This window comes from Rhagoletis pomonella, unplaced genomic scaffold (assembly GCF_013731165.1).
Source record: "Rhagoletis pomonella isolate Grant_MI unplaced genomic scaffold, Rhpom_1.0 Rhpom_scaffold_00005, whole genome shotgun sequence".
NCBI classification, from domain to species: Eukaryota; Metazoa; Arthropoda; class Insecta; order Diptera; family Tephritidae; genus Rhagoletis; species Rhagoletis pomonella.
Window position 1 is genome coordinate 25,785,827 of NW_023458559.1, and position 14,411 is coordinate 25,800,237.

The following is a 14,411-nucleotide window of genomic DNA, read 5'->3' on the forward strand; positions in this document are numbered from 1 at the left end:
TGGGATATAGTGTATTTCCAATGTAATGATATTACTTGTGTTTATTTTATTTATTAAGTTTATTATTAAGCTATTGTTCGTCTCTTCATCTAATAGCGCCAATGCTCCTGATTTGCTATCTGTCAATATGGCAACTCTTTGGTATTGAAGCGAGGTAGCAAAATCGATAGCTTTATCAAAGGCAATTATTTCAGCAGACATGGATGACAGAATCTTGTTTATGTAAAAAGCTTTTGTAGTGTTGGTACGTTCATGGAAAAAAGCTGCATTTGTTGTGATTTCTTTAATTGAACCATCCGTGAATATTATTTCTAACTCTTTGCTTTTGAGTTCTTCAATTTTGGTAATAAATAATTGTTGAATTTGTTCACTGCTCGCATTCTTTTTCGAATTTACCATTCCCTTGAAGAATTCTGTGTCAATTGTTGTTTTGTTAGATGTATTGGAAAGCGTTGGTATTTTTGCAATGTTTCGGAAGATGTCATCATGCTGTTTAAAGACAGTGGTATAGCTGGTATTGAAGGATAAATTATCCTGTGATAGTACTTCTGTGATTGGTAGTTCGTAGGCAAAACTTTTAATTATGTCTTTGGCTGTTGTTAATCTAAATCTGTATTCCAGGGGTAATTCAGCGGCCATGTGATAAGCAACATGCGTTGGTGTTGATCGAATGAGCCCCAAGCATTTCCTTAGTATTCTATTGTTACAGTTTGCCAGTTTTGTTGATGCCGTTTTTCTTAGATTTGCGAATTAGGAAGCAGCATATTCTGCTTTTGCTCTAGCAAACGCTTTGTAAAGTTGTAAAGCTTTGCTTGGTGATATTCCAAATTTGCAGCCACTCAGGATATTCAGAAATTTGCAATCTTTGTGAATTTTGTTAGTTATTTCATTTACATGAATATTGGCAGAGTTGTTTTTAGATATATATCTTCCAAGGTATTTAATTGAGTCTACTTGATTTATATTTATGTTGTTTATTTGTATGTCTAGTTGTTGTTTCTTGTTATTAAAGTGTATTACATTAGTTTTGTTTAAATTAAGTTTTAGGTTTATTTGATTGCAGTTATTGGTGAATTCTACTATTTTATTTTTGAGATTTTCTTTTATGGTGTTGAAGTTCTTGTGTGCCGTGATTATAAAAAAATCATCTGCGAATTGGAATAAGTTTGTGTTAGCGTCATTAATGTTGTGTAGCTCAGCCGTATATAGATTGAAGAGTACTGGACTAAGGCTACTTCCCTGTAGTAGTCCTTTACTTGTTTGTAATGAGTTATTGCCTAGTTTTAGTATTCTGTTGTTTAGAAAATTTTGTAACCATCGCGATATTGAATGTGATATTCCCATATCCATTAATATTTTAGTTAATTTGTTGATATTTACATTATCATATGCTTTTTCAATATCAATACATGCTCCTGCAACTTGATTATTTTTGCTTTTTAGGGACAGTACTGTATTAATGACATCATTAATGCAGAACGTGGTAGATCATCTTTTTCTGAATGCATATGAACGTTGAGGTATTAGGTCTAATTGGTTCGTGGTGTTTTCGAGGTGTAGTTTGATTATTCCTTCTAATAATTTGTAAATAGTTGGCAGTAGTGCAATTGGTCTGTAATTGATTATGTTGTCCGGTTCTTTGTTAGGTTTTAAAATAGGTATTATTTTTATTATTCTCCATTCGTCAGGTATTTTCTCCTCTTTCCATATATTGTTAATTATATTAAATAGACATTTTATTTGGTCATTTGGTAGATTTTGGAGCATTCTGTATGATATACCATCATATCCCGCCGCTGAGTCAGGTTTTCTGTTTAGTAGCGGTAGTTCACCGCTTTCTAGATTTGTGTTGTTAATTTTTTTTGTACTTCCGTATTTTTTAATACTATTAATTTTATTCCACATCTGTTTAGAATCTCTTGTTGCAGTTATTTCATCTATTAAGTCATTAAAGTTTTCCTTTTTCCGTTTAGCAATTTCCGCTTGTAAGTTTTTTTGTGCATCTGTTAATTTACAAAGGTTTGCAAAATTCTTGTATGTTTCGTATCTCTTCCGCGCATTGTTTCTTAACTTGTATAGTCTGTCTATTTTATTCCACCATTTCTTAGGGACATATTTATTTTGGTCTTTAATTTGTATTGTATTATTACGTTTAATTCTGTTTAGGGCGTCAGTTGCTTCATGTAATGTATTGCCCAAATTACAGTTTTTGATTTCTTCAATTAGTTTGCATTGTATTATTCTATTAGTCTTATGCAGCGTTTTTGCTGCATTTAAAATGCAACATTTAGCACTTTCGAACATTTGTTTTCGAAGAGCGTTTATGCTATCGCATTTAGCAAATGTACATTTACGCGAGTTCGAAATCGTATGCTTTTGACAAACAGCCGTGTTCCAGTCGCTTATTCAGATCCGTATCTATTACGATAAATTCTCACGGAAAAGATAATGTCCAAAAATCCCTACTGAAAAGGAAAAAATAAATTCTAAACCGAAAATTCAATAAAAAAACTAGAATTATTTTAACCATAACCAAACATTTGTTTGTGTATATATTCATTTGTCGGTGCTGTCAATTATAATTTCCACACTTAATTAGGAAACAAAGCAAACAGAGTTGATCACAAATTAATCCAGATTTCTATCAGCATCATATCGATGTTTAATTTGCGTAACTTTTCTTTATCCAAATAATGTAAAATAATAAATGAAATCTCGATCGGCGATCACTGAAACGCAGCTAGCGACTGTACACTCGAAAAAGCAATGTTGCCACTTCTTCTCATTAAACCATGTTCGAATCGTGGAAATTTTGGAAGATCACAGGGTTGCTTTTAGCATTTAGATTCTAAATGCAAAAATGGAGTTGCATTTAGTTGCATTTAGGTGACGAATTTTGTATGGATAAATGTACATTTAGAGTAGCATTTAGAGCTAAATGCGCTAAATGTGCTTTTACGCGTAAGCAAAAACAGCCCATTAGCCTTAGGTATTTGTATGCTGTTGATTTCTATAGTAATAGGAAGGTGGTTGCTATTAGTAATTTTGCTTGTAAGCACCGACCATTTGATATTGCCAGGGTTAATGTTTGAAAATGTTATGTCTGGATGTGATTCATGTGTCCCAGTGTGGAATGTAGGGTTGCCATTATTCAGGCATATAAAGTTGTCGAATGCAAATGCTTCTAACATGCTCCCTTTAGTGTTGTTGCATGCACTTCCCCACACAGTAGATTTGCAATTAAAGTCGCCACCGATAATTGTCTTTTTCCTAAGATTTCCCGCCATTATAAATATTTTTTCGATTTCATTTTTGAATAAATTGTTTGTCATGTCAGGTGGACAATATATACAAAATATATTTATATTATTTTTAAGATTCAGCGTGGTAATGCCTATTACTTCAGCAGTGGTATTTGTTTTTATTATTGAATATTTTACGGATTTGGCAATGTATTTCCCACACCTCCATATCCGTCCGGTCTATATTTGCCATAAAAATTATACTTCTGTAAGCTTGTGCAGCTATTGTCATTGAGCCATGTTTCGCATAATATAGCAACATCTATATTGTGTTCATCTAGTGACAATTCTAATAATTCCTTGTTATTTTCTTTTTTTAAACTCTGAATATTAAATTGCAGCAATTTCATTAGTAATTAGTTGATTAATAATTTCCGTGTCCGCTAGCGCATTAATTAGTTTGTAGCATTCTTGAACCTTATATAGTACTTCTCTGATCTCCTTGTCCATATTGTCATTTGACCATTGTGTGAGTATTGAATTAATTTGTTGAGCCGATTCTTTAATTGTATCCGTTTGTTTTTTAAAGTGTTTTTCTAACTGCTGCAGTTTAGGCGTTTTTATTATAGTGATGTTTTGAGGTATTTGTTGTTGTATTGTTTCCTCTTGGAGTGTTTGTTTCCATAGTCTCATAGTTTCATCCGCATTTTTAATTTCTCTTTCTCTATTGAAATTAGTTTTTATCATTTTTGAGAATGGATATTGGTTGTGTAAAAATTTTGCTGCTTCTTTTGTATTGTTTTGAGTGATTCGAATATTTTTGGACGGTAATGTAGGGAAGCCACCATTGTTGCTTTCCTCAAGGAGATCAAATCTATTCCCAAATATGCCCGTGTATTTTTTCCTGGCTTCTCCACTACTAAGGTTCTCGATCGTCATAATTTTTTTAATGTTGTATGCTTTGATTCTAGCCGGACATTCTTTGGCAGTGGCTTTGTGAGATCCTTCGCAGTTGATACATTTTGTGTTGTGGCATAGATGATTTATTTTTCGTACATCACTACAGTTTTGACATATATCTTTTTTGCCTTACAATGTTGAGCAAAGTGATTATATCTAAAACATCTATTGTGCAAACGAAATATAGTGTTTAACGGGAATTTTTGTGTATGCATATATGACCTCGTTTGGTATTTCAAGTCCATCAAATAGTATTTTTACTCTTTTTGTGGGAATTCTTTCGTCATCCTCTGTTTTCCTGTATATTCTTATAAATTTAAGAATAGGGACAGATGATCTGATTTCCTTACCCAAACCTGCTTCGTCAATATCCGTCGGTATATCAAAAATGATTCCCATTTTTGAAACCAGATGCGCAAAAATTTTTGGGGTATATTCCAAGCTATGTAACCTCTTGTCCGTACAAAAATTGTTTGCTGCCGCTGCATTTCGGAATACCACTTTACATCTCCCAAAGCCAATTTTAAATACATCTTCTACATCCTTAATATTAAGCGTTACAAGCATTTTAGAAACACTGATTGCGTTGATGGGTCTTCTTTCTCCCGATTCCGCACGTTTGTCGAGGTGTACGATGAATGGTCCCATGTGCTTGTCATTGTATTTATATTCATTTGTACTTACTTGGTTAGTATTAAGGTTATTTTTTGTGTTGGCTACTTGCATTATTGAGCCCTGGATCGATGCTATAGTCATCTCAGGTATGTGTGTTTCATTCTTTGTTCTTTTTCTAATTGTACTCCTACTTCTCGATCTCCGGTCTGCAGTATGCGAGGGGTCAAATGACCCCTCGTCCTCATCATCCATTTTATTTAGTAGTCTCTTTATTCTTTCTTGTGTTTTAATAGTTTTCTTTTTGATATTTAATTGAATAAAATTTTGTTCTTAGTAATAAATACAAGTTTTAATTTATTACGCTTTTTCTTGTATTGAGTTGCTTATTACGCAGGTGAATATTTCACGTCTTTCGGTCCCACGTGTTTTGCGAAGAATGCGAATAAAAATTGACATCCCTATTTTCAAATTGTTCTGTCTTACCAATATATAATCACACATTCTACAAAACTATTTTTTATCGACTAAGACTTGAATTATCAATACGGCAGTGGTGAAAAGTTCAGATGGATTTATCAAATATATGCCGTGCCTGTTTGTCGCCGGAAGATCTGGTGCATCTGCTAGATTGGTATCAGCCTGTTGACTCTTTGGAAATATCATACAAAGAGTGTTTTTGTAAATGTACACAAATTAATTTAAGTTTGAAAGATGATCCAAATGAACTCGATGATGCCCGGATGCAATATCTATGCCTTGATTGTGCCCAAATACTTAAAGACGTTTATGATTTTATTGAAAAGGCGAGAAGGGCTGATAATGAATTACGTTGCACACAAACGGAAAAAGTGAAGATAGAAAGTATAGCCAACACTTTTGAATGGGTTCCAGTACATGAAGAGCTAATGGAAGTAACTAAGATGCCAGATACTGTAGATATGGTATATCAAATACGATTTACAGGCTAACCTAATATTCGCGCGTCGAATTTGTTTTTTTGCGTCACCCGAAATTGACTTGCATGCGTTTGCATTTGATTTCATTGAGCGAAACGTCAAATCAAAATGTCACGCAGAACAAAAATTGGAAATTGAGTTAGCTTCATACGCACGCCGTTCAATTTCGGTTGATCTCATACAAGTTGCATGTGCATGAGAAATTTTTGACAATAAATTGGCGGCGTGCGTGAATATTAGGTTAGCCTGTTATACAGCGTTTTTGCTGCATTCAAAATGCAACATTTAGCACTTTCGAACATATGTTTTCGAACAGCGTTCATGCTATCGCATCGTATGCTTTTGGCAAACAGCCGTGTTCCAGTCGCTTATTCAGATCCGTATCTATTACGATAAATTCTCACGGAAAAGATAATGTGCAAAAACCCCTACTGAAAAGGAAAAAAAAAGTTCTAAACCGAAAATTCAATACAAAAACTTGAATTGTTTTAAACATAACCGAACACTTGTTTGTGTATATATTCATTTGTCGGTGCTGTCAATTATAATTTCCACACTTAATTAGGAAACAAAACAAACAGAGTTGATCACAAATTAATCCAGATTTCTATCAGCATCATATTGATGTTGAATTTGAGTAACTTTTCTTTATCCAAATAATGTAAAATAATAAATGAAATCTCGATCGGCGATCACTGAAACGCAGCTAGCGACTGTATAGTCGAAAAAGCAATGTTGCCACTTTTTCTCATTAAACCATGTTCGAATCGTGGAAATTTTGGAAGATCACAGGGTTGCTTTTAGCATTTAGATTCTAAATGCAAAAATGGAGTTGCATTTAGGTGTCTGAGCCGGTGAAGTGTGAAGAATGTGGGAAAATAATGAAGAGAAGCTCATTAAAAAAACATAAGCAACGTCATAAACCAAAAAATTTTCTTTGTCAGGCCTGCCGTAAGTATTTCCGTTCCTTTTAACTTGTGGACTAATTTCTATCTTTGTTGAATTTACCTTCGCCAGCAAAAACATTTAAGGAGTCATGTGCCCTAAAAAATCATGAGCTCTGTCACAATGAGAATCGGGAAAGATTTCCGTGCGACATCTGTAACCAAAGCTTTTTAACTCCGTATACATACAAAAAGCACAGGCTAACGCACGAAACCAACCGCAAACCAATATATCAATGTGCTCAGTGTTAAAAATCATTTCTTCATAAAAATGGTCTAACAATCCACGAGCTCCATCACAAGGGAGCTACGATAGATAGGGTGGATATGACGTTCGAGGGCATTTCAATAATGAATGCATTTAAGCAGAATAAATTATGGATGGTGAGTGGGATATACTTAGTTTGATCATGCTCGCTGCGCTTCTCTGCAATGTATGTCACATATTTTTTTATTTCTATAATTTATATTGTTATTGCATTTACATTTATATGTACTCTTGAAGATTTTTCCCACATTGTCCACCGATATTATTTATATTCAGAATGCAAATGCTGCATTGTAACACATTTACTAAAACCACTGTAACTTGTGAACTAATTGATATCATAAATCAATTCATCAATTCGCTAAAAGCAACCCTATAGAGCCTGTCAGACGTGGCAATATTTCCGTCTTTCGCACGCAATTCGCTGTCAAATTGAGAAAGAGAAATTTTATTTCGATGTGTGAACAGCCAGAAAGATCTTTCTGTCACCTTTCGGAAATCAGTTTCAGAAATAAAAGTTACAAGGTGGGACTGCAACTGCAAGAGCGAAAATCGATTTCGGAAATATATTTCAACTTGCTCGTGCTGCACTAGCAATTTTCATTTCTTCTGCAAGTGCTGTCAAACTAATCGAGTGTTGCCGTGTGGCCCTGATCGTGAATTTATGTAGAATGATAAAAAAATATTGTTGAATTAAATATCAAAAATGCTTGAAATATATTATTTTGCTTAATATACTTAATCGTAAAATTTTGGTTTTCACGGCAAATATGTTAATTATAACTTTTATTTTCTCGCTTTTACAAGAGAAATAGCAAACAAACGACAACCCCACCGCCCATGGTTGCATTTTAGTATCGAGAAAGATTGCCAGAAACTCAATCGCTGCGTGAACAGCCAAAAAGCGATTTCAGAAATTTTTCCTGCAATTCGCCGTTCGGAAATAAAAACCTCTTTCGAAAGACACTTTCCATGCAAGGTGTGACTGCTCATGCAACTGATTTCTCAATTTGACAGCCTTTCCGAAATTTATTGCATCGAAATATATTGCCACGTCTGACACGCTCTTATGATCTTCAAAAATTTCCACGATTCGAATATTGTTTAATGAGAAAAAGTGGCAATATTGCTTTCTCGTGTATACAGTTGCTAGCTGCGTTTAAGTGGTCGCCGATCGAGATTTCATTTATTATTGTACATTATTAGGGAAAGAAAAGTTGCACAAATTCAACATCGATGTGATACTGATAAAAATCTGGCTCAATTTGTGATCGACTCTGTTTATTTATTTCCTATTTAGTTGAGCAAATTTCAATTGACGTCACCGATAAATGAATATATAAACAAACTAATTTTCGGTTATGGTTGAAACAATTCAAGTTTTGTATTGAACTCTTTGTTTCAAATTTCCTTTTCCCTTTTTAGTAGGGTTTTTTTGCACATTATCTTCTCTGTGCGAATTGATCGTGATAGACACGGATCTGAATAAGCGACTGGAACACGGCTGTTTGCCAAAAGTAGGGCTGCAAATATATCGATGTCAGTATCGATATATCGAGTAATTGTTTTTTTGCAGACATCGATATTTTTTTCGATATCGAGTACGGCTTAGCCATTTTCTCATTACTTATTTTTGCGCCAAACAACATCGGTGACTGATTTAAGCTGAAATTAGTCAAGAACGTAAACCTACCGGTACGTAAACCCGAGTCAGCTGACACGATCTGTCTTACCAAAGCGCCATGTAAATGAAAACTCAACACCGCAGAATTTTTCTGTAGTTGTAGCCCGTAGCGCAGAAATCTGCGGAATTTAGATTTTTCCGTGTCAGCTGATTTCTCCTTCTTTAGATGGTTGCCACTTCGTCAGTTTTGCAGATGGTAAAAAAGTTATAAGTTCCTATTCGAAATATGTTTAAAATATTTGAAATTTACTATTAAATAAGGTTTTTGTTGAAAACTAAGTAGTTTATATTTAGTTACAATCTATTATAGCACGAAAAATTGTGGTTGAAAAGGTAAGTTTATGAAAAGGCATTGAAGAGTGGCAACAGTGTAGTAAGCAACACTGAGGGCTCCAGTAATCGACAAAATTCTGCGTATACAGACTGCGTTTAAGTATACGTTCTGCGTTCTCGACTAATTTCAGCTTTAATAGACTACAAATCTGCATATACATCTTTTTTTAATAGAAATTCTTATTACAAAGTTCGCCATTTTCAAGAAACTTTTTGGATTTTTTTTCTAATTTTTGCAATTTAGGTTTATATGGCTTTTATTAGAGACTGAGCTATACTTTTATAAAAAAGTAATGAAAAAATATTGAATGAAAACTCATTGCGAATACTGTGGTAATATCACTGTGTGATTTTGAGTGTGGGTCACTGTTCATACTTACATATCTGTGTTTGTATGGAAAAGTAGCTTATGTCGAAAGGCTGGCTTTAGTATAATGCGGCATTCCCTTTATTCTTTAAACGACAAGAAATTTTTCGATGAGACTTAATAAGAATATTGACTTGCTAGTATCGGAACTATTTCTTGCACAAATAAGCCAAACGTTGTTCAACGGCTCAGTGCCTGTGAGTCATTCGCAATCGCATGCTGCGAATGCCGATTTATACTAAATCCAGCCCTTCGACATAAGCTACTTTTCCATACTAACAGAGATATGTACCTCATATATATAATCAAATTTTCTGTTGGTAAATGGTTCTATTCATTTATTGAATGAGTAGATGTTTTTCAGTTTTTCAGTGTAGAATTAAAACTTAACGATATATCGAGTTTTTGTCTCTTAAATATCGAAAATATCGAGTACCGCGAATATCGATACTTTTGCGACTCTAGCCAAAAGCATACGATTTCGAACTCGCGTAACTTAAGGCTGATTCACATACAACTTTCTCCGCTTTGCTTGATAGTTCCTTGCTTTGACATATAAGATCGATGTAGGCATATGCATGAAAATGTTCACATAAAAAACGTTTGAAGCAAAGCAAAGCAAAGGGAAGCAAAATCTTGGGCAACTCTCAACTTTTGCCCGCTTTGGCAATCAGCTGTATCTATGTATCTTTTCTCGTGCGCTTGCATTTCTTTATAATGCATATTATTATATTGTTATCTATTTTACAGAGAAAATATATGGAGGAAAAGGAGAACGCAAAAGCTGTCAAAGCGTTTATTGTAGCATACCTTCTGCGTTTCACGCTTTGTTGTCAAAGTTTGAACTGTCAAGCAAAGCGAGGAAAGTTGTATGTGAATGGCCCTTTAGAGTTTACACCGGACAATGCTGCCATGACAATAGCAATATATGCACACTAATTTTTTCACTAATGCATGTATACTTTTCCATTGCAACAATTTTGACAGCTAAATCGTATATCTTCATTGTCGTGACAGTATTTCCCGGTATAGACCCTAAGTAAATGTACATTTGCTAAGTAATGCTTTGGTTCAAGGCGAATTTATATAAGGTGGTATTACTAGCTCAGCTGATTTTGTGTATGTGTTTCGCCGCACGGCTTCTGATATCAAATTGAAATATTTTGTTTGAATTTTTACACACACTCTTACAGATTTTGACAGTTTATGCCGCCAAAGCAAAAACAAAATACATGTAAATTTTTGTTTTTGTACTCCTGCTATCACCTTATATTAATTCGCCTTGCTTTGGTTATAATGAACGGGGCGAATCGTACCAAATCGCGGCGAATTCGTAAGGATCTATTGATTTTAGATTGCTCCGTTTTACGTTACGTTACGTGCATTATAACCATTTGCATTCATTTCCCATACAATAGACAATTAAGTGTTTGTTGTAATATGAATTCGCCGTGTTTACAACAAACACATCATTTTGACATAATTGTCTTGACAATATTGTCCGGTGTAAAGGCCTCGCCAGATAAAAATTCTTTTCTGCGTCATAGGGATGCTTTTGACTGACATCGAAGTTAACTCTGTGATTTTGAATAGAAGACGCCGCATTGGCAACGCATGCATTGCTGCAACTGATAAAAATCGCCCAACTCTCAACTTTTGACGCGCGTGAATGCGGCAAAACAACAATGTATGAAACGAATTCAAACCAGCTGACTTTTGGCCAATCAAAATGAGCCGTTTTGCTTGCGGCAACATTTTCAATGTGCCGCCTCGCCATGTTATTTGCGTCTTGTCAGTCAAAATCATTCCTGTGACGCAGTAAAGAATTTCTATCTGGCGGGGCCTTCAGTCCTAACTTAATGCGATAGCATGAACGCTCTTTGAAACTTCGGGCAACTGGCTTGCTGGCGTGATCTTGTATTTTTGGTTCATGCAAAACGGCTGAATACAGAGTTGCATGATCGTGAGTAGCGCCATCTCGTGAAGTAACTAAAGAGCGGAATACACTGCACTAGCGGCTTGTCAAACCTACTTTTCTCAACTCGCCATACACCATATAAACATGACTCCTTCAAGCCGAGAATTTTTGTTTTCTTCCAGTTTGGTTTTCTTACATTTTTCTCTTATACGTCCTCGCTTTGTGAAAATTCCATTACGAAACAGGCGTTTTTAACAACACAACGCCATTCCCACGACAGCCAGTTCAACGTACCGGAATGACTCGGGTTTTGCACGACCAAGGGCTGTTGTTTCGGCGATCAAAACCCTGGACCAGAAACATATATTTGCTGCGTGTGCCAGAGACGATTGCACCACAACTCCACCTCCGTCAGATGCAACACGTGCAATGGGTCGTGCCACAACCAGCTGACACAACAGACCACACCACTGATACAACTGCACTACCACCAACAAGCCACCCCCCGATAACTCCTAGTTCCTCTGACAATCTGCACGGTGTGTTAGTCCAGGATATTCCGTAATGTGACATCAGTCAAGTGCAGCACTTGCCTTGGCTGGTGTCAATGTAGGGCATGATCTAGACTGCCCAATACGCGAGATGGGACGAGGGACTATGAGGGCACATCCTGGGCTTCTCGGTTGCAATCTCCAACTGCGACGCTGCCCACTAACACCAAAGGGGAAACAGCCTCAGCAGCAGCAAGCACAGCATGTGGCGGCCCGGCAACATACGTCACTAACACCCCACATTCCAATAAGTCTCCCTAGGCATAGGAAGATTTTAAAATTCTACTGCAACCGACTTCACAGCAAGATCGAGGAGATAACAGTCTTCATGGGTCGGCAAGGAATATTAATAGCCAAGTGACGAAGCTGCAAGGCCATTCAAAATTGTTGAATTGCGCCGGATACAACGTGAACCGTCGAGATCGCGAGCGAGATAATGATGGTTGCCTAGCATTTATCACGCACCACACCGTGCAGTATCGTCTAATCCAAACAGACACCGACCGCAGGGATACCAACCTAGAATGTCAGGATATTGCTATCCGGTCAGGCTATGTCGAGCTCGAAACATTTAACGAATATATAGCCTCTGTCACCTGCTGCCCGGCAGGATATCACCCTGAAATAGGTGCGCTCCTCAGAGGTGAAAACCGTATGGTAGTTGGTGACTTCAATGCGCACCTCGGTCTCTGGCATTCAAGCCTGCCAAACGATCGCAAGGGAATACAATTGGCTGAGCAGATAAACGATTCGACATTCTGCACAATGAACGACGACGCATCCACCAGGATTATGGGCAGCTCCTGCAGCTCGCCTAACAATAGTCAGTGCTGGTGTGAGAAACAGCGCATAATGGTGACCTATGCTGACTTTAGCATCAGACCATCTGCCCATAATCATCTCAATTGATATACCGGACCTATGTCAACTTTCCTAAAGCCGATTGGAAAGGCTTCGCGGATGTAACTGAAGGCGCCTTCACTGCACTATCCACACCAACCAACGTTCACGTAGGTGAGCGTAAATTCCGCAGGGTTGTCACAGCTGCCGCAGCCCGCTTCGTCCCAGCGGGATGTATATCGGACCCCCGCCCGAATTTTTCTGCTGAAGCTGCTGTCCTAGCCGATAAGCGTGACAACATTCAGGGTATCAGGGATCTCAACTTGAGAGATTCGGCAACTTGTGAACGTACACAAGCGGAATAAATGGGAAGAGCATCTGAAGACCTGCAACTTCGTCTCTGGTGTGAGTAACCTTTGGCCAACCGTGAGGTCATTGTCCAACCCGACGAAGCGTGACAACAGAGTTGAAATGGACTTTGGTGACCCCGCTTCGTCGGACCCGGAGCGTTGCGTGAGCTATTTTAGCCGGCAGTTCATTTTACATCCTCCGGTAGATAAAGCAAAACGTCGAGTGGCCAGAAGGCTGCACAAACTGCTAGAACCTAGTGCGCCTTTTGTTTTCACCAGCGGCGAGGAAAGGGTAGACATCGGGAAGGCAAAAGCATTATCAAAAGCATTGCATATATCTGGACGATGGGGAGAGTGGTCCACCGGCTCAAACCGGGGAAACCAGCCAACAAAGGAGAGTCTTATCGTCTGCTAACCCTCCTTTCCCCGGTAGAGAAGACATTAGAGGCCTTGCTGCTCCCGTATTTTACGAACCATCTGACCCCAGCGAAGCATCAGCGTGGATTCCATAAAGTGCACAGTACAACAACAGCACTTAACGCCACAAATACCCAGATAACTCGTGGCCTTAACCGAAATCACCCCTATGAGAGAACCATACTAGTAGCGCTGGGGTCTTAAAGGCTTTCACCACTGTCAGCCATTCAACGCTACTAGATGACATAGAGGCCTCCTCTCTCCCACAGGGACTCAAACGGTGGTCAGCGAATTATCTGAGTGGTCGTCACTCGTCAGTAGCTTTTAGAGACAAATCGAGCAAACTTATGAAAATAAAACAGGGGTTTCCACGGGGTGGTGTCCTTTCTCCATTACTGTTTAACTTTTACATTTCAAAACTTTCTTAACCACCAGAGGGAGTCTCGATAGTCTTTTATTCTGATGATTGTTCGATCATGGCGTCTGGGAATGGAATTAACGACTTGTGCACGAAAGTAAACCGTTCTTCACTTCTTCGCTTCTTCACGGAGCCTAACCCTCTTCCCTACAAAATCCTCAGCCACGCTTTTTACCACCTGGACGAAGGAGGTCAGACTATAGCTGGGAATTCACGTCGATGATACACCAATTCCGATGGTGAACAACCCGAAGATACTTGGAGTGACCTTCGATTGTTTGCTGTCCTTCACGGCGCATACAATCGCAATTGTCAACAGAGTACAAAGCCGCAATAATGTCCTCAACGCGCTGGCCGGCAACACTTAGGGGAAAGATAAAGAAACGTTGCACAGTGGTTCGGATAGCAGATCTAGCTGGACGAAAGTCAAAATTTCTTTGTTTTTAAAATACTTAATGGTACTTGGAATACATTCCTGACAATACATTCAAATATAAATTGCATTTATTAAAGCATTAACATTTGAAAACAAACAAAAAAAAGTAAGT